The following is a 22802-nucleotide window of genomic DNA, read 5'->3' as shown; positions in this document are numbered from 1 at the left end:
TTAGTAATTAACAGTGATTTTAATATGTAAGATTCCAGAATAATAGATAAAGAATTTTCCATCGATTTAAAAAAAATTGAATTTCGAATAATTTCTTTACAGTCACATCGTTAAAACAATAACAACACCTTTACTGATTCCTTAACATTCTGTCAATCTCATTTACGACGGAAGATAACGGAAGAATTATTTAATTAAGTGGAGAATAGAAACTTCATCGGGTTAATGGCGGTAAAAAAATCCCGTTTTTCTTGGTCGTTAATATTATTTACTTAAACCAAATTTCATTGTTCATACTATTTTGTCGTTTTTTAGATCAGAAAAATATTATTATTTCATTTAGCCGCACAAAGCAGGGTCCGAAGTCTATAAGCACTGCGTATAATATGTCCGATATACGTTAAAAAATAAATAAGATACATAACATAAAAAAAAATCCCTTTCGGCACACCCGGAAGACCGAGATAGGTTTCACCAGTGCTAAGTAGGGGATAAAAAAGATTTCAACCTTAAAATTAAGAAAAACTTCAAATTTACTCGATACGCCAACGGTTGCATATGAAAAAGGTTTCACACGTTTAGCATACGACAATTCCAGCAACATTTTGGTCATCCCTTGCCGTAAGGGTTGGTCATATCAAAACTTATTTCAGGCAAAGGTTTTACGTAACGTTTAGAGGACTTTTGACCGCTTTAAACAGATTCGATAATGTGTCTATTACGGGAGGTATGATTTTTTTTGCCTTCGAAACCCCATTTTTTCTACCCGCTGGGCAGACGGTAAAAAATTGGGCTCCGTCAAAAAATTTGACGGAGATAAGTTTTACGGCCTTATCCAAAGAATAGTAAGAACTTTAAACGAATTCGATATTTTACTTAAAAAGAAAGTTATAACGATATTTTGTTTCTGCGTAAAAGCCCGTTTCCACCTCCACGGTCTGATTTTGCCCGTTAACGAACTCGACCGAGATTTTGGGTTGTTATATTTTACGTATCAATTTCAAAGTGATTGGCACAAAATTACGGCTGTTATCGTGTCCACAAGAAAGTGAAATATAAATGTGTATAAGCTTTTCAACTGATGGTGGTTTTGGAATCTGGGGTTGCGAAACGCGAACACATGTCGAAATTTTCCGGAAGTCGAATCATGGTACCCGTTACAATAGGTAGCTTTCTTATGAAATCTACCTGAAACATTAGACTGTCCAAAAATATTATGAAATAAACCATTTTGTAATTTGGGGGGTTTTACCCATTTACAATCCGTTAAAATTGGTTAATTCTTTTGGTTTGAAAAATAGATATTTTACATAAAAATAAAAAAAATAATTTATTTTTAATTATTACAGATCTTTTACTGATTTTTAATAAAAGTTCATGTAAAACCACGATCTCGTTTATATAAACATTGGATCTTTAATATTAAATATCACGTCATTATTTTCAAGTCATTTAAATATGAAGTGATGCATTGATATTTAAGTGTAAGCTGCCCTATCCTATTCGTATTTCAGTATAATTTAATATAATATTAAATTTAAACTTGTTTTTCATATTATAATTTATTATAGTGTGTCAATACATGTGTATTATTCCTATTTTTTTAAATAAATTTTGTTTTTTTGACAGGCATTTTTATTATTATTATGTTTTAGTAAATGAAATGTTTTATTTCTTTAATTTTTAAATAGCAAATGGAAAAATATTCTTTTATTACTTTAGACCGGAACAAACGTTTATAATTCTACTTTGTAATATGTCCAAGAACATAAACAACAACAAATATATAAACATATATATATATAAACATTTTACTTTAGGGTTATCGTTTTTCTGTTTAGCCTCTGTAACTACCGTAAGGTATTACTTCAGAGGATGAATGAGGATAATATGTATGAATGTAAATGATGTGTAGTCTTTCAGTCTCAGGTCGACCATTCCTGAAATATGTGGTTAATTGAATCCCAACCATCAAACAACATTGGTGTCCACTATCTATTATTTAAATCCGTAAAAACATTATTCTTGCTTTTGCTAGGATTTGAATCTTACAACGTTGACTACAAAATCAGCTGATTTGCGAAGGCGAGTTAACGACTAGACTAACCCGGTGGGTTTACCAATTACGCCTGCTACTCTTCAAGATCTGCGAAATCCAACTATTACAGCAGTGAATTCAATTACCAGGGACGAGTTACCGATAAAAATAATTAACTGTTATTTATAAATCTCGAATTTCACATCCTTGTACGAAGTAAAGGAAGTATTGTGATACTTCCTTTACACAATACTTCCTGAAAACGCGAAAAATTTCGGTTTTCAGATTTCAGTGGAAATTTCCATTTTACCATCCCTGAATCCATTTTGACTATTTTCAGCGTGTCGTCTGTACGTACGTATGTATGTATCTCGCATAACTTAAAAACGATTACAAGTAGAAATTTGAAATTTTGGATTTAGGACTGTTGTAACATTCAATTGTGCACCTTTCCTTTTGACTGTCATCGAGTTGACCAAAAGTGTCCAGAAAAAACCCAAAATCTAAAGCATTTGCATTTTGGAGTTTTTCTCAACTGCAGTAATAAGCCCTCATCGAGACAATATATCATAAGTGGTACTTATTTTCATTAATTCCATAGTTATAGCAAATAAAATTTTAATTAATGAAATATTTGGCTCTTACAAGGGGAAGCTACATCGGTTCGAATCCGAGTTCATTTCCTTTTTATAAATAAAAAATACATAAAATTTTATGTCACTAACAACTTCTGATTTTTTCCATATATTTTTTTTATTGAATTATTATTTACTGTAAAACTTTTTTTACAATCAGAGGTTAATAATTATTAATAAATCAATACAATTAAATTTTAAAAAAAGTTGAAAAAAGTTTCACCGGTGCTAAGGAGGGGATAAAAAAATGTCCACGTTAAAGTTAAGAAAACCTTCAAATTTACTCAATACAATAATGGTTGCATTTGAAAAAAGTTTCACGTGTTTAGCATACGACAAGCCCAATCTCACAATTCCAGCAACATTTTGATCATCCCTTGCAGTAAGGGTTGGTTATATAAAAAACTTTACTTAGAAAAGTTTTAGAACCTCATCCAAAAAATAGTAGGAACTTTAATTGTATTCGATATTTTACTTTTAGAGAAATTATGTGTTTTTTAATTTTTGGTTTTGCTCATCACTTGCCGGTAAGGTATGGTCATATCAGAAATTGCTACAGACAAAACGTTTAGGTAATGTTTAGAGGACTAACGACCACTTAAACCGATGTGATGCTGTGCCTAATAAGGGAAGAAAACTTTACTTACATAAGTTTTAGGCTCTTATCCAAAGAATCGTAGAACATAAATGAATTCGATATTTTACTTAATAAAAAGGTTATAGCAACATTTTGTTTTTTTGGAAAAGCCACCCCATTTCCACCCCCATGGTCCGATTTTGCCCGTTAACGAACGCGGGCGAGAGTTTGGGACGAGTTATTTTTAAGGGAAAAATTTAAAGTGATTGGCGCAAAGTTACGGCAGTTATCGTGTCCACAAGAAAGTAAAATATATACATATATATATAACTTTTGAGCTTACGGTGGTTTTGGGGTCCGGGGTATATGAAAGCGAAGATAAGTCGAAATTTTCTGGAAGTCGAACCATGGTACCCATTATAGGTAGCTTTCTTATAAAATCTACCGAATAGGTACACCAGTAATAAAACAAATCGGATGGGTAAAAATGATCAAATATCGGAGACGTAAGTAAAGATTTGGAAAAAGATAGACGCGATAAAACACTGCACGGTAAGATTTTTAAAATACACAAAGTATAAAAGCGAACTGCATCCCGTAAATCGGCAATCGGCCGGCAGACGATAGCATTAAAAGATCTCACAACGTCGGTTTGAAAAGTAATTCGCTGGAAGAAAAATCCGGCGAGAGCGTATCGCGGCAAGAGCTTTATGGATTAAACGTTCTCGTTACGGTATCAACAATTAGAGAACGTTTTTGAGGCTATGCCGGTAAAAAAGTAAACCTAGAACGAAAAGATAATATTTCGGCTAATATCTCAAGAAGAGGAGGCAAAAATCTTGAAACAGATTATATTAAATGTGTATTACAACTTAAGGATGAAGGAGACTAACTAATTCGGATGAATTTTTCAAACGGAATGGAACAGATAATTAAATTTCGTATCCCAGAATCGCTTTAATGTAAATATTTAAAATTCGGTAGTACGATTTCTATACGAGTTAAGAATCCTATTAAAGTTTTGAAAATATAAACCGAGGGATAAGGAAATAAAACGATAGGGTATCGTATTTTGATAAAACTTTTAGACGAGCGAATCTTTTCATATAGCCGCTTCAATATAAGCACTATTTAAGAATAAAGGTTTTAAAAAAAAAATCATCTCCGCAAAATAAAGGAATTTAGTCCGAACAGGGTTGCAGTAATTCTACTATAACAGTTAAATTACGGGATTAACATACGATTTACGGATTCAAAAATCCTTATTAGAATATCTCAGAAGAAACGGAAACGTAACGGTTTTTAATTATCAGACGTATCTCTGATATCGGTTCGCTTAAAAACCTGAAATTCAGTAACGAGACTTGTATACGTGAGACATGAATGCCGAAAAATGTTTCATTTAAAGCAATATTTTGATGAAGAAAACATAAAAGTTATGACACTTGATACCACATTTTCTTTTATTAAAAAAAAACAAAAGAAAGATTTGTCCGCACGACTGCCGCTCACAGCCAGAAACGTTAATAGTACTACAGTAACAATGAGTAATCGGTGCTTAAAAATAAAAATTTTATAAAATTTTTTCACAAGTTTGATCTTTTTTTAATAACGTAGACTATACATAACATAAAAATTATAAATTTCAGCCCGAGGGAACAGATATAAGGAAAAGTTATGTCACAAACAGAGCGAGCGTGCGACGAAGTTGTCGAACGACTTTAAACTTTTCCGGTAATCATATACGAGTGTTCGGTCATCTCATCTCTGACGGATAATTATCAGAACAAGCGGAACAGATATAAAATTAATTCGTTAAGGAAAGGTTGGTATGCTTGGCATTTCTCTCGCCACTAAAGCATAACACCGAATGTCTGTGCCACAAACGGCTAAGCCTCGAAACAGTTCAGCGACCAGCATCCTAACTAGCTTCTAGAACTAACCTAATACCGTGATCGGAATATGCGTGGTACCATAAACCACTCGCTTTCGTGTCCCACCGCCCTCTTGTCACATATCACTAAAATGGGTAGGCGCACCCCGTCAACTACTAAAACATATATAACTATCAATAATTAATTTATCTTGTCAAAGACAGGAATTCGCTGCCACGACTAGGCCGCTGAATGCCAGCAAGTACCTATCCACCATTAAAGCGCTTGGAGCCTTAATCTGGCTGGTAGCCAGCCATATCTCTCGGTTAGTTTCCTACAGCAACGCGGTTGGAGTCTTTTCCCTTAGGTAAACTACTGATGTTGGTTGAACAAAGCAACCGCATCAAGGAACTCCCACACAATCTGACAGTGCGGCTGTCGCCACACTGACTCGCCGCTTGTGAGTGACCAATTTTCCCCTTACCTCTAAGTTCCTGGGTGGCCTGAGTCCTGGCTTGCCCAAGAGCTGGGCAATCGAACATCATGTGTTCGTTCGATTGGACCTCCCCGCAGATGCACAGCTCATCAGCTGCCAGGTGGAATCGAAATAAATATCAGTTTAAATTTACACGGTTGGAGAGCACTCGGGCTCACGTTGCCCTTATAAATCTATACAAGGACCTTCTCTTAGTTGTGGCGTGCCATTCTTGCTGCCGTGCTTCCATCGCGAGGCTGTAAAACTTCCTCCGCAGGCAGATGGGCAACTGTTCGAAATTTAGAACCGGTGCATTGAGATCACCGTTCCGCTCTGGTACAGGCCCGGCTCGAAACCGCATCCCAAACACCTCGGTCTCCCTGCCTCTTCGCCATTTCCACACGGCCGCCCGAACTTTCACCACTAAATCGATTGGGAGAGCCTTTCCCAGTACAGTAGTAGCCTAGTAGGAGGTTGTTTTAAAAACACCAGTGCATACAACTAAGGCTCTACTAAATTTTGAGTAAGTGCTCGATTTCTTTCCAACCTATGCGCCCAAACAGACGCAGCGTAAGAAGTCATACTTTCGAAGTCACTTCGCTACACCGTGTACGAATGACGGCCCGACAGTCCGTAATCCTTTAGAGTTAAAGAAAGATATCGGCAAAAGAAGACTATATGTTTAACCAAAGAATTATAAGTATTAAAACCGCGCAAATCTTAAGGCGATAAATTGTAAGCAGGATGTACAATTTACTGCAACGGCGTGGATGAGCGCCCCCGTAAGGGACTAATACAAATTTTAAACACCGTTAAACAATTACAATAAATTAGCCCCTTAATAATAGAATAAATTTTCTTCGGGAACGGAAGCCTTCAAACACCACAGGGTGGCGAAATATAACCCACCGGGTTGGTCTAGTGGTGAACGCGTCTTCCCAAATCAGCTGATTGGAAGTCGAGAGTTACAGCGTTCAAGTCCTAGTACAGCCAGTTATTTTTACATGGATTTGAATACTAGATCGTGGATACCGGTGTTCTTTGGTGGTTGGGTTTCAATTAACCACACATCTCAGGAATGGTCGAACTGATAATGTACAAGACTACACTTCATTTACACTCATACATATCATCCTCATTCATCCTCTGACGAATTATCTAAACGGTAGTTAGCGGAGGCTAAACAGGAAAAAAAGAAAGAAGGGTGGCGAAATATACTTGTTCTTATCGTGGTGGTAGGGTTATTCATATCGAAATCGACCGAACGGGATTGCCGAAACATCATCTTTCGCTCGGTACAGAGTTTGCCGCCGACCGGGTTGCTCTATCGAATTCCACCGATAGATGTCCCAAGTTAACCGCGCGAACTCGGCCAATCCTATCTCTAACTAAATCTTCTAAATATAGGAAAACATAAATCTTTCACGACACATATAAAACTTGAAAAATAATTTTTAATGTTATCGTTAAACACGTAAAATGCGCAAACATCGAGTACCTGTACGCGCTGTAAAATACTCATCGAGTTTGAAACGCTACAATTAATTCATTTCGATCCCTTCTAAATAGGTTTAAGGAATTACCAGGATAACATTCTTTTTTTCATAAGAAAAACTGAAACACAGAAGAATGTAAAGAGAAGTAATGAATCGCATCGCATACGACAGCAGAGAATTTTACGCGACCTTAATTAAGATAGAAATACATGTAAAAATAAAATTTAAGTTTTGAACCGCAATCTCTTGTGACGATAGTAAAAACTATTCAGAATTTCTTTACGGAAGGACCTGAATGCGGAAACGAAAATAATACTACGGCTTCAAACATTTAAAAAAACAATTATTTGTTCGTCGATCACAATTAGCACTGTTGTTGAAGAAAAAACCCGAGACACTTTGAACGTGCAAAAACTTTGTGCGTTCAAATTTGATGTAAGGAGGAGTATTTACATTTAATTCGAAAGGACTTCGAGTAAACAGGACCGAGCCTGATTCCGTGCCCCGATATTGAGAGATGAAGGTAGATTTTTTTTTAACGGAAGTCCTAATTAAGCGAAAACAATTTTCCATTAAGTTCTGCAGCACAAAAAAATAATTTGCTTTAAGTTAAACGTACCCTTTAAAAGAACTTATAATGAAAAAAAAAATCAAAAAGAAATCATCTCGCTTTAGTAGTTTTACGTTTCTAATTTCTAATTCGTCGCAGAAATAAAAATTTAAAGAATTTTAAAAAGTATTATTTTTTCATACTTTTTGCAGGTTTTTAAAATCAGTACTGTCGCTATGTTAACTTTACCTAACTAAAAAAAAACAGCATTTTCCTTTGTAAAAAAAAGAATCGTCAAAAAAAAGGTAGAGTTTTTTAACAGTATAATTACATTTTCCTCAACGGACGGATATTATAAACGTCGGGGGAAAACCGTAAGGAAAGCGAACGACCTGTAAGCGAGTTGAGATCAAACGTACGTCTAAAAGAATTCGATAGAAAACGATCAGGAAAATAAAAACCTGAAGGTTTGAAAAACCTGATGATAATCGCGGATTCGATGCAGAGGCCGAGAACCCACGGCCCGGTAGAGCCGTTGATGATTGTAACTTAATATAGAACGCGACATAATATCTACGTAACTAGTTCCAAACAAGCCGCACAAAGAATAAAATTATATATTTACCTGCCGACACAGTCCGTGTAGAAATATTGTATATAAAATATGCGCATTCGTACGACTCCCCCTTCCTTACGAACCAACTTCTCCTCTCGTAATCATTCTGTTACTCTTTTTACGATGTGCGTGCGCCGACGATCAGGTTGTAAGCACGATCGGAGGTGACCTTCTCGTATAGCCGGAGACTGATATATTTTAGATCTGTATTACTGATACGGCCGATTTCAAATGAGATAAGCATCTACTTCCAACTCTTTCCGTCCACGCCAAACGGTCATAAAAACACGCTCGTATGAGCGCGCGCGCTCTTGCAAACACTCTGTCTCGCCTTTATCGCTTTTTCTGCGATCTTACTTTTCTTCACGTTGTAACTATGGACGCATAAACGTAAAAAACCGAAGTGAATTAATCTGTTTTTGGCTCTCGTCGTTTTGTTCGATCGCCAAAACAGAACGGTGGGACTGGTTTTACCAAAACACGCGGCGGATAAACTAATCGTAATACCGATATAAATGTAGAAGAAACTACGTTTAATTATTTATTTTGTTTTAAACAGAACCTTTGATCGCTAAAAATAAAACTTTATTTTGTTTTACTCGGATATAGTTACCCGGAGAATATATTTTACGGGATAAAAATCAAAAAGAAGAAAAATCTAGAACAATTTGTTTATAGCCAAAACGGAATGTCATCCGTTCTCTTACAAAAAAAAACTTCGGAATTTTTTCCATCCGCCTATAACGATTTAAAAATAACTTAAGTAAAAACCGATCTTTATTCCATACAGTAAACGATTTAAATTTAAATAACTTACCGGAACAAAAATATTCACGCTTACAAGTTATATATAGAAATTCATGAAATTTCACCTCAAACCACAAAAACCAAAATTAAAACGCAATTCTAATTTAATTATTAACGATGTATTTACCTCCTCGTAACTTTACGTTTTACACGAACTAAAAAAACGATCACAAAAAACAAGAGAATCACTAAAACAAATCTTAAAAAAACAACTCGAGGTATAAAATTATTATAATCCCCTCTGCAGCCCGTCACCAAAAGAGCAAACGGTCTTTGAGCGCTTACCGATTTAAGGTGGACTTTTCCAAATACAGCATAATTAATACGCCGGCCTCCTCCGTGGCGCGAGTGGTAGCGACTCGGCCTTTCATCCGGAGGTCCGGGTTCGAATCCCGGACAGGCACGTCATTTTCACACGCTAAAAATCGCCGTTCGTCTCATCCTCTGAAGTAATATCCCTCTTTTCGTTCACGCCATCTTTTCGGCAGAGTAGATCAGACCTTCACCATGTAGAGTCGCCTATGTCTTTTCGCTCTCAAACTTTGTGCTAATATTTTCATCGCATTCATACTCACATACACGTTGCGGTATTTCTCTGTCGAAATTATCTCTAGTTCTACCCGTCAGTGGTTCGTTATTTCACCGATCTCTATGCTTTGTTTTTGCCTCGTTTCTTTGTCAAGTTTAATCTTCAAATTCTGTATATTACGTCTATGCTGAAAGTGCTTCAATTACTACAAACTGCCAATTCTATCGACGCCGAATCTTCTCTAGCTGCTGATTACATTTTCATCGATGCAGAATCTCTCCAAACTCGTTGCTACATTTTTGAGACGCCACGCCACACCACTGCGGACTACGCCCAGGATTACTGTATGTATTCACTTACCTTCATTCACGAGTTCGTCTCTTGCTAATATTTGTGTGCTACAGGCAAGTTCAATTTTCATTATTTAATTACGTTAAACAGTTATTTTATCATTAAAATTTGTGGAACATTCAGTTCATCATACCTTAAGCCTTTCAAGTTTCAAGTTTAGTTTAAAAAACCATTTATTCACTTAAGTGCAATCATGATAGGTAGGTGGCTTACCTATTTTACGTGCTTTATTATTGCAATTTGTTGTTATGGTAATTAACTCCATAATTTAATCTTGTAACTTGTTGATCGCCGAGATTAATTTTTTTCTACGCATGAACTGTGTTCATAATACTTCTCGTAAATTAACCTAAAGCAAGTTACTCCTGCTGTGCAGTTATGTTTTAGGACTTTGTAATTTTATATTTTCCAGAATGCTTATGTACCAAAATGAACTCTATATATTATTACTTATTTTTATGTGCTTATATTGTAATTAACTCTTTTTTACACTGAAATTATTGTAATTTATTTTTTTAAGTTAATGACATCTGTTCATTGCTGATTTTCATATTACAGTATATGTCAGCAGTGCAACTGTTTTCCAGTTACACTTTTCTATTGATGTTATGTTTTAAATATCTAATTGAAAATAAGGTGTTTTATGTTTTCTTGTTTCCAGGCTTTGTTAAATTGTGTATTTAAAAAATGTATATTCATGTATTTTCTCATTTAATATTATCATTACTGATATGCTGATTTCAGTTGATATTTCTTATGTAAAATTAAGTTATGTTTATTCCTAATTTCATTTAATTTAAGCTTATGCTTTAACATAAGTTCAGTTGTTTTACATAATTAAAGTCCAATTTCTTTTGGCAAATACGAGCTGTGTGTTTTTTGTTAACTTTACCCAACAATAGTAATTGCTTTATCGCAAACTGTTTTTTCCTATCCGTTTTTTATTATAAAACTGTGATCGTTCTGCCCTTGAATAAAGGACTTTTAATAGTTGTTTTTATACATACGTCGTAACGCTGCCAAAATTTACATTGCAGAGTAAAAAACTAACTAAACGGTAAATGTGTAAACGTTTATACGAACCGTAAAGTATAACACCGTATTATAATAATTAAGTCTCTGTAGTAAAGGTCTTTCGTCTGTTTATTTGTGAAAAAAATAAATTTTCCATAAATTATTTAATATTTTATCGGATTACGTTATCAAACAACGATTATATATGGAATTATATCCGTTTAAAATAAAAATTTATAAAGAAAACACTAAATGCACGTATATGTATATATACATGACACCCCCCGCACACACACACACGCTGTATCCTTGAAAATACTTTGAGAATAGACTTCTTGCAAGAAAATAAGAAAAAACGTCTCTGTAACAGTATTTCCGGAACCGTAATGTGGCCGTATTTTTTTTTTTTTTAATGTAAATTCAAATACGGAAGCGGATCCAGGATATCAAGAAAGTTCAATCCGTCATTCGCGAGGAAAAACAAATTAAAAATTTTGTTAAACGGCGATTAAAAACGACCGAGTTATGGTGGAAATAAGAGGGTCTGAATTATGTGGCGGTTTTCGTCTCTTTCATTGAAAAACAATTAACGTTAAAAAAAAGAAACTTAAAAATAATGAATTTGAAAAAATATTTTATTATTTAAAAATAGTCTTACCGATTAGCGGATTAGAGACAATAACACTTGCGTTTGTAAACGTGCCATCGTTGGGAAAACCGATATGAAACAAATTACGACAGATGCTGGAACCATCCACTGTCCGAGGTGATGCAAGCAGGAATACACGGTTCGTAAATCGTCGCATCGTTTCCGATATAAAACCGGTATTTCCTAGAATCGAGTCCAACATAAAGAATAAAAAAGGGGTAAAGATTATTTATTGAACAAATTATATAATTTTAATTAAAACCAATAGGAATGTAACATAAAATTAAAAAAAATCCCTTTCGGCTTGCCGGAAGGCGGAGGTAGATTTCACCGGTGCTAAGTAGGGGATAAAAAAGATTTCCACCTGAAAGTTAAGAAAAACTTCAAATTTACTCGATACAACGGTTGCATGTGAAAAAAAGTTTCACGTGTTTAGCATACAAGCCCCGTCCACTTACAATTCCAATTTGGTCATCATCCCTTGCCGTAAGGGTTGGCCATATCAAAAACTATTTCAGACAAAAGTTTTAGGTAATCTTTAGAGGACTAACGACCAGTATTTTTGTGTTCAAAACCCCATTTTTTCCAACCCTTGAGCCAACGGTTGGTGATATCAAAAACTTTACCGAGATAAGTTTTACGCCCTTATCCAAAGAATAGTACGAACTTTAAAATAATTCAACGTTTTTTACTTAATAAGAAAGTTATAGCGATATTTTGATTTTTCGAAAAAGTCCCCCCCCCATTTTTACCTTAATGGTCCGATTTTACCCATTAACGAACTCGACCAAGAGTTTGAGACGAGTATTACATTGGGTTGATTTACCTATTCCGATCGCTCCAACTTCTTGGAAAGAAATTTCTGATTCCCAGAAGCCTCAAACGATGAATCCTCAATTTCAATAGCTATTAATTACATTCCAGAAGAATCGAATACTGAACCTCACCTCATCGCACAAGCAGAACTGAACAACCTAATTCCTGACTTGTATTTGTCGAAACAACAATAAGAACTTCAAGGTTCACGTCTTAAAGAATGGAACTTATTAAACAAGGATACTACAATTGCAGTACCTACAAATCGCAAAGAAAATTCACTGAAATACTTTAGTATAGATTTGTTCCTGCCATAATGTTACGCGGCTAATGTTTGAACCGTACACTAAATATGTTATTCAAGATCGGCGTTTATTTATAGACTCATTACAAAAAAGTTTAAAGGCAAAGTTGTTGCATTACTCGAATAACTTTTCTTCTATACCGGTAGCACATCCTGTAGGAATGAAACCCATGAAAGAATGTTAAAACTTTTAAAAGTTATTAAGTATGACGAACACTCGTGGCGAATCATCGCCGACTGAAACCGACAGGGCTTCTTTTCGGTCTCAGAGTGGCTTTACAAAATACGGTTTTCTTGTGTTTGTGGGATAGTCGGGCTACAGATAAACACTACGCAGTTAAAGATTGGCCAAAAATAAATCGGTTTACCTCAGTATAGGACAATGTTGTCAATATTCCCCTTGTCGAAGCAGCTCGTATTATTTTACCACCTCTACACGTAAAACTAGGCCAGATGAAGAATTTTGTAAAAGCATTAGATAAAGATGGAGACATCTTTAAATATTTAGCAGAGGTTATTTCACAATTAAGTGAAGCCGAATCAAAAGAGGGAATATTGATCGGATCGCAAATAAGAAAATTAATTCGTGAAGTATATTTGACAGCAAACTTAATCCTAGAGAACTAGCGACACGGAAGTCATTCAAAGATATCGTTACTGGTTTTCTTGGAAACCAAAAAGCTGAAAACCATGATCGGCTTATACATGAACTCTTGGTGAACTACAAAAAATTAGACTGCAGAATGTCACTGAAAATTCATTTTTACATTCTCATTTCGACTTTTTCATTTTAAACTCTGGTGCCAACAGCGAAGAACAAGGAGAATGGTCCCACCAAGATATATTATAGATGGAACAACGTTATCAAGGCAGGTGGGATGAATATATGATGTGTGACTACTGTTGTATGATAAAATGAGAATTCACCGAAAAGGAAAAAAAGAAAAAAGAAATTAACGTAAACGTAAATGTCTGCAAAATAAAAGTAGGAATTTTAATTATAATTATTATTATTTTTGTATTATATTATTTAAACATGTTGTTAATATTTTTAAGAGTTACAACTAAAAATCTGAGGATGATGAAGAAAAACCGATTTCATTTTAAGATTCAGCATAAAACATACATTCTAATTCAACTACTTTTATATCAGTTCCAAATTATTATTTGTTGACCTGTGAAATTAATTTAAAAAGGGGAAAACAGGTAAAATACACTGGATTTCAATTAACCACACATCACAGGAATGGTCGATCTGAAACTGTATATGACTACATTTACATTCATACATATCATCCTTATTCATCCCCACTCACTCCATCTCTCTCTCTCTCTCTCTCACACATATATTTTTATTATTCTATTCAATCAATAGGAAAAATAAACTTAAATAAATTATACTGAAAGTTAATATATATATATATATATATATATATATATATATATATATATGTTTGTTTAAACGAATGCGCGTTTATGTAGTAAGATTGTCATGCGCAAGAGGGGGAGGAGGTTTGAAAAAAGTAAAATAAATGCCAAACACACACTGATATTACTTCTTAGAGTTCCCCAAAGGATAAGCAGGTTGCGAGCTGCATCCTACTCACGTACAAGGATAGAAGGTTAAGGTTTTCTTATAGGAGGGATTAAAGGGACGGGATGAGACGGACACCGCACGAGTTATTGCAGCACAACACGTTCTACCCACCTATCTTAGAGATTTCTATCTTGTCGCTTATAAATTCGCTCGTTATATCGGTTTCTATAAAAACAGAACTATTTTTACAGTAATACAAGTATAAAACTCCAAAGAAAAATTCTAGAATCGCGGTAACAAGAAATAAAAATTGATCTCTGATGCGCAATACGATCGTTAGTTAAACTATCTTCACGTCTAAGAATTTCAAATAAAATATAAAATCCTTGGGATAACGTAATCAAAGAAAAAATCGATAATTTGACAGTTACCCGATCATCGATATTTTTAATGGAAGTTTGGTTTGTTAGTCATCGGTCTTCGACCGGTTCAGCACAGTTCTCCACATTCTTTCTGTTCATTCGGTGCGATCTTTCAACCTCAACATATTTATTACTTCCTATGTTTTGTTTACATTTCGGATTTTCCGACCTATAACCGAAAGAAAGATTAATCTTCCAGTAGAGGAAAAGTAATAATCTTACAGTTTTCACTCACGACAAGTCCTTTATTACCGAATTAATTGAACACGTATATCTTAATATAAGACCGACTGACCTAGATTCCGCTATAAATTTCTCCTCTCATATATTCGTCTTCATTTCCAATTCCTTGTGCCTATGAAATGAGGCACCTTTTGATTTTGAATCTGCCTAATTTTCAAAATATTAGTGTAATAACTCTATACTACTTTAACACCGCCCTACTTTTTTGTAATCTATATCCCTACAAGTAATGAAACGTTCGCGTTTTATTACGTAAAAGCAATACACTCTTTACAAATATCATCTAATTTTTTTCTTCTGATTGTTGAATATAACGGGTAATGGACGCAATCCCTTAGTTTGACGACGTGAATTTATTACGTAAATGTTAATGTTAATAAAATACTTAATACAACAATATTCAAATTATCTTTAACAACGGATGTTCAAAATGATTTACTGTGATCCCGATGCAGGTTCGTACACGTTTCATAACATTTGCAACCGCTTTCCGTAATGTTTGAAATCTCTTTCGATGTTAGCCTTCAATTCGTAAAGCGTAACAGGATTATTTTTAAAAACTACACTTTAAATACCCCCCAAACGAAAAGGTCTAACGGTATAAGATCTAGGGATCTTGGAGGCCACAACCTTTTTGATATCCAACGTCGGCGAAAAATTTCCCGTAACCCGGCGTTTCATTAGCAGTATAACACGATGCGTTATCTTGCTAGAACCGATATTCTCATTCACGTAAATCAAACGTGCCGATAAACTGTTCGACTAAGTGTTGCTTAGGAATAAACCACACCGTCAACAATTTGTCAAAAAATAAAGGACCTCTTACACGACACTTTTCTTTCTTTTTCCTGTTTAGCCTCCGGTAACTACCGTTTAGATAATTCTTCAGAGGATGATATGTATGAGTGTAAATGAAGTGTAGTCTTGTACATTCTCAGTTCGACCGTACCTGAGATGTGTGGTTAATTGAAACCCAACCACCAAAGAACACCAGTATCCACGATCTAGTATTCAAATCCATGTAAAAATATCTGGCTTTACTAGAACTTGAACGCTGTAACTCTCGACTTCCAAATCAGCTGATTTGGGAAGACGCGTTAGCCACTAGACCAACCCGGTGGGTTTAGCGCCACGCCTAAATCAGTAAAACTTCACCCCAGGCCAGACATTTTCTATTTATTTATTAAGACCATTACGTGTGCTTCAAAATTATACTCGGGGCCGTTCTGACAGTGCTAAAAATGTATCAGATTGATATACATGGCGCAAAGAGTGTAAAAGAAACTACACAATTACTACAATTAATTTACATCGGGAGGTGCCAAATATTATTAATCGAACTGAACATTTCTAAATCGCTTCGCTAATGACTACAAACGCGTCTCGAAACTATTTTTTTTTCTTTAATTTTATGAAAAACGTTACCTTTAGGTATAACAGTAAAACAAATGACATTTGAATTCTACGGGTGAGGAAAGTCAAATTACAAACTAAAATAATAACGTAGTTTACGATAATATACCGGTAGTTCAATAAAAATTTAAAAAAAATATATACAAAAATCATCATCATAACAATAAATATAAATTTACATAATTAAAAGCTACTAAAGCGACATTTTTAAAAGCTGGATTTAAAGTTTTACTACCCATTTGGTCCGGTTAATCTCTTCAAGGTGGAGCCAGTAAATGGAAAGGAAGAAAGAGAAAATCGCTAACAGAAATTACAGCTCAGTAAACCGACAAACAACCATTTTATTAAACAAACGAATAAGTATGTTATAATAAAATACAAGTCACTTTAATAATAATAATAATAATAATAATAATAATAATATATAAATAGTCAAAAACAGACGGTAGACCGACAAACTCGGACAACTATTTGATGTCCTTCGACTGACCTTGGCAACAGATCGTTGTAACAATTCTGCCTATTATACTAATGTGTCTCGCTCTATAACAATCTACGCTCTTCCTTTAATACAGAAACATAAATAGCCGATATAATGTACGCTTATAAATACTACTCGGTTTATTTACTTTGTAGTTCGATCGGAATTCGTCAGTGTTTTGTCTACAAACATAATATACCAACGGATTCAAACTGCAACAGGTAGTATAGACTACATACACATTAAATCGCAAGCAGCCTTCTCTGTGTTTAATAAAAATTGTTTTATCTAGTACGAATCTAGAAACGTTTTACATTTCTTATTTTCTACTTCACCGATACAACCATTTAAATATGATTTTTACAGTAAAATTAAATAAACGATTTAAAAAAGACAATATCGGTGATATTGTAAATAGGTGATAAGTAAATAGTCTAGAAATTTCAATCTAGGTAGCTATATAATTATTTATAAGAAAAAATACTTATTCACTTACAGCATATTGTAATTTTTTTCTCTTTTCTCTGAGTACAGCACTTTCGCAAAGAAGTCGTCGCTTCATCAAAACGAACGATTAAAATACAGAGAGATATGCGCTGTTAAAGCAAGTATATCTCTCTCTATATTTTAATTTTTACCCACGACGGAACGGAGACGGTATATGCGTTTGGGGTATGAGGTTTTGTTTTTTTTTGTGTGTATGTGTGTGTGTGTGTGTGTTTGTGTTGCGCATTGGCGTGTGTGCTGTTACCGTTTTCCTAAAAAAACTAGCGGACCGATTTCAATGCGGTTTTTAGCATTAAGAAGGTATCTCTTCATAGCAGGTTCTTACACATTTTTTACGGTTATAAGCCGCCAGGGGGCGCTGCAGTAGATATGTTTCTTCAAAACGGTTTCGTGAGTTTTTAAAATTCTTAATTTTAACGCTTTTCCAAGTTACGTTTTTAATTCAAAATCTACAAAGAAAAAATTAAAATAATAATAATAAGCGCTAAGCGAATGAGAACTTATTTTCATAAATATCTGGTGATTTTTAAAAAAATTGAAAACTCTTTAACAGAAATAGTCTAAATCGGTTAATATTTTTAACAAATTTTGAGGAGTTAAAAATAATTTGAAGAGTTGTAGACGATTTTGTAAATCGCCTCAAGAGATGTCATTAAATCATGTAAACAGCTTCAATTTGAACAATGTTTATTAAAAAGAAAAATGTCGCATTAAGCATACGTCAGAAGGATACATTTACCATTTAAAGTTAAGAAAGAAAGGATGTTGCACTGCTGCAATGATCTTTGAAAATAGTATTGCTTTCGGTGTTTTTTTTTTTGCACTTCATGTTTCTTAGTATCACGAGTAGTATCTTTTATAATACTGCGAGGTACTGCATATTGTTGTACTAATAAATACATTACCCTTGCATATTTGTGTTACTCCTTTTCACATAGCTGTAAGGTAGTAAATTCATCGATCGCTTAACACTGGTACTTGCCGACAACTCGTTTTGATATTGCAACCCGTAACTTTTGTGTGGTTTTGGAGCCGTGCTCACAGAAAAGAAAAGGTTTAAATTAGCTCAAAACGATTAAAACTTCAAAATTGATTTTTTGGACACCAAACCCTTTCCTTCATGTCAGATCGCATTTTGAATTATCGCGATACTAGCTTGCACCTGATGGTGCCGGCTAAAATCTGCTTTTGGCTTACAACTTGATATTTTAAATTTTAATCGTTGCGAAACTTTTTCGCTGAAGTCTGATTCGGGCTACAACTTGATTTTTGGAACCGTCGACAATCCAGCGCGCACTAGTGGTGCTAGCAAAAATCTAACCTTGGCTTTCTACCGTGTCACCCTTCAAGTTACAACACGAAAACGAACCCAAAAAACCGGGTTTTGCCTCTAACTGCGGTCCCTGTAAACCGATTCGCTTGACGATAAATAAGGCTATATTTCCGATAGGTTTACATCAGACAACCAGCTTCTTCAAAATCGGTAAAGATTTGCTTCCGGTAGAGCGGATGAAAAATTCTTATACGTACATACATTCATATGTAAGTAAACATTACAGAATCGTGTTCAAAAGACTTCAAAACGTAAAAAAAATTGGTCCCCCTCCCAATACCCCCGTTAGAAATTCTGACCGGCGCAGTGGCGACTTCTACAAATTCTTTGGAAATCTGCTAAATATAAAGAGAACCTTTACTATTTAATAACTTATACGGTCCATCAGATGGAGCGACAAGCATTCATTTCGTCCGTAATCGTTGATAATTCAGGGAATCTATACTCTTATTACTGCTATTAGCAGGTGAATACCGAACATAGGAATAAGAGGAGGGGGAATAAGAAGAAGGAAGCAGAAGATAAGTTATATGAAAATGTTTTCTCCAAAACAGTAATAGTTTCATTTACTTTTTTTACAAAAATATTTTGTACAACGTAAACACACGCTTATTTACGACAAAAGAATAATAAATTTCGTTCATAATATTAAAAAAAAATACGCGGATAAAAGTTAATCCTACATCTATCTGTTATTCAATTATATCAGGCTACAGGTTACGGGGTAATTATACCTTATAGATGGCTATTTCAGCAACGACGATCGTCTTCCGCGTTTTACAAGCGACTATGATATTTTTGCCACGCTTGTTCTTCTATTTCGCTTCTTTTCATCGCTGCCAAGAAGTTCTGGGTGCTCATCTTTGCTTTTCTGATAGCACTCTTGTACGAGGTCTGTAAATAAAGTAATGAGACCAGTTCAGAACAATCTTATTACAAATGGACTTTATTAGCTTCGAAACAGATCCCTTGGGAAGCCACGAAACGCTTCAAATGATTGTTTTCCCGCTTTTCATAGCAGTGTTGGAACTCAGAAACCGGAATATTGTTTAGACGATCGGTTACATTTTTTTAAATGTTTTCTACCGTTCCAAAATGGTGTCCTATGAGGTGTTTTTTTTTAAATCGGGAACAGGAAAACGTCGCAGGGACTCAAGTCAGGTCAATAAGGCGGTTTAAGGAACTACAGGAATGTTTTTATTTGTCAAAAACTCATTAACTGAGAGCGCAGTGTGGCAAGTTGCATTGTCACGATGCAGCATCCAGTTATCTTTGACGGCTGGTCTTACGCGGTCAACTTTTCCGCAGTCTTTCAAGAATTTCTCAATAAACATACGATTTACAGTCTGTCTGTAGGTAAAACCAGCTTATGGACGATGCCATTATTATCGAGAAACAAATTAGTACGGTTCTGATTTTTGATTTTATCGTTTTTGCTCTTTTGTGACGTGGTGAGTTTGAAGTGTACCGCTCCTTGCTCTGGCGTTTTGTTCCTGGGTCCTACTCAAATATCCAAGATTCATCACCGGTAATAACATTTTTTTGAAAATGAGGATCGGTTTCAATTCGCTTTAGAAGATCGCCGCACACTCCCGCCCTGTGGGTTTTCTGTTCAACAGTGAGTTTTTTGGGACAGATTTTGCACATACCTTTTTCATGTCCGATTCGTTTGTCAAAATTTGACGGGCTGTGGTACGGTTCAAATTCAATTGTTCTGCAATCATTCTGACGGTTAATCGCCGGTCGTATTGTATCAAGTATTGTAGTGTATCAAGTCGCTCGCCTTTTTGTCGTTAACGGTCTTCCAGAGCGTGGATCGTCCGCAACTGATTCCCGGCCATCTGAAAATGCTTTACACCACCTAAAAACTGGGGCTCGTGACAAAGCGTCATCTCCATACGCCCTTTTCAATTTTGTTAAAGTTTCAGTAGAATTCTCATCGAGTTGAACGAAAAACTTGATCGCACAACGTTGCTCGTAATTAGTATCGCTCGTTTTTGTACCACACAACAAAAACTCGTTCCACGAAAAATTTGTTTACGCCTCACGCGCAACAATAGACTAAAAATATTAATACCTAATGTAAATCAGCTGTTCATATAACCGTATATTTATTGGTAACTTTACAATGTTGCCACTTTGGCTGCAAAAAAAAAACTAGTCTCATTACTTTATTTACAGACCTCGTAAGATAACCTGCCAGGAGTCATCATTCTTAAATAATCGATCGCTGCGAGAGTTTCTTCTCGGCGCCGTGTAATATAACGGACTCTACTGCACTCTTCGTTCGTAATCCTGTTCTTCGGCGTTAGCTTACAGCTTCGCAGTAAAATTGATAACGGATCGAGTAAACAAGCATTTTAAACGGCGGTTAGAAAATTAGTCTAATTATCGATCTTTCTAATTAATTTTTAACGATTAGATAAAAGTGAACGTGACAATTATGAATTCGGAAATGCAACTCCTAATAACCGATAACCGATCGTAATATGCAGATTTGGATACCGGTGCTCTTTAGCGGTTGGGTTTCAATTAACCACACAGCTCAGGAACGGTCGACCTGAGATTATACAAGACGACACTTCATTTATATTCATATATGTCATTCTCATTCAGCCTCTGAAGTTGAGAAAACCTTTCGAAAATGAATAATTTAACAAGCGAGGATAACACCTTACTTCCTTCGGTTCTCATTAAAATATATTCAGCTTTATTTGTGCAACTTGCGGACAAACGAGTAAACGGACAAGTACGAAGTCGATGCGTTATTTATTCCGATTTCTATGAAATACAAAAACGATTTGCCTAAAAATATTTCATTATCATCTACAGACAAAAAGTAAATTTCAAGCAGAATATAAAGATATTTGTTGATTTCTGTACGAAATCAGAGTTTAATAATAATAAAAGTTATAGGAGTACGTAAAATGTAGTATTAATTTGATATACGTTCAAAACGTAAGAATATTAAATGAAAAAATAAATAAATAAATAAATAAAGACCGTAAGTGAATCAGGATGTAAGCAGTAGAGCAAGAGGAAGATAGAAGATCATTAGCTGATGAGTGCGCGCGCATGCGTCTGTGTGTGGTGTGTGTGTGTGTGTATGTAAGTGAGATATATATGTACATAAAACATAAAAGCGAAGTCATAAGTTGTAAGTTAAAACAGCGGATGTTAAAGACGGCGTAACATATAGATGAAGAGTCAACTACCTCCCTTCCAACTAGCTCTTCTTCTAACTGCCGGCAATCAGACGCTGGAGTAAGATTCACACAGCGTAAATCCACGTAAGAATTTTTAATTCACGATACGGCAAGGGTAAATAGCGTTTGCCGAATTAAATATACATCAGGTGCATGGCTTCACACGGATATTGCGCACAGCTTTCACTCCAACGCCCTTACAAACCGACAGGGTGAAAGAGAACACCCGTAAATTTATGTAAATACAGCAAAGAAATAACACCGGTTCAAAAACCCGTCCACATTCACGGCTGTTATATTTTCGCTTAAAAACAAGATATCCGTGTTTTGTTCGTTTGTAACAAGTCTGTTGTTTTCTTATTTAATCGAACAGTTACTTTTCAAATAAATCGAAAGAGAAAAACAAGATCCATTCCACGGCTAGGGATATAAGGGGAAAAATAAGAAATTTAAAACCGTAAAGTTTTCTAATAAAATATTAACATTCAATTATTTTTTGGAGTAAAAAGAAATCCGAAAAGCGAGGAAATTTAACAAAAAAGCACTAATATTTTTTCCAAAATTAAGATTTTTAATATTTATAGAAAATCCTTTTCTTTTTCTGTATGGCCTCCGGAACCACCATCAGGATTACTTCAGAGGATGATATGTATGAGAGTAAATAAGGTGTACTCTTGTATAGTCTCAGGTCGACAGTTTCTGAGATTTGTGGTTAATTGAAATCCAACCGAAAAAGAATACCGGTATCCACGATCTAGTATTCAAATCCGTATAAAAGTAACTGCATTTACTAGGACTTGAACTTTAAAATTCTCGACTTCGAAATCAGCTGATTTGCGAAGACGCGTTCACCACTAGACCAACCCGCTGGGTTACTCCCTTCCAAACCTGTACAAAACATTCTATTCCGCGAGACTGCAGATTCTTAA

General features: G+C 35.0%; 1 protein-coding gene across 2 annotated transcripts in view; it reads right to left on the bottom strand.

Annotated features, from left to right (window-relative positions):
• The window catches only part of EcR (Ecdysone receptor), a 481482-nt gene that overhangs the window by 386863 nt on the left and 71817 nt on the right, over positions 1-22802 (bottom strand). The window contains exon 2 of one of the 2 annotated variants that reach the window (XM_075381840.1): positions 11621-11794. The exons of the other annotated variant lie outside the window; for it this stretch is intronic. The gene's annotated coding sequence lies outside the window, so the exon portion shown is untranslated. The remainder of the gene's footprint in view (positions 1-11620; positions 11795-22802) is intronic. 2 annotated transcript variants of the gene reach the window in all.

This window comes from Lycorma delicatula, chromosome 13 (genome assembly GCF_047948215.1).
Source record: "Lycorma delicatula isolate Av1 chromosome 13, ASM4794821v1, whole genome shotgun sequence".
NCBI lineage: Eukaryota > Metazoa > Arthropoda > Insecta > Hemiptera > Fulgoridae > Lycorma > Lycorma delicatula.
Note: the sequence above shows the minus strand (reverse complement) of the source record. Positions and strands in the feature narration are given on the sequence as shown.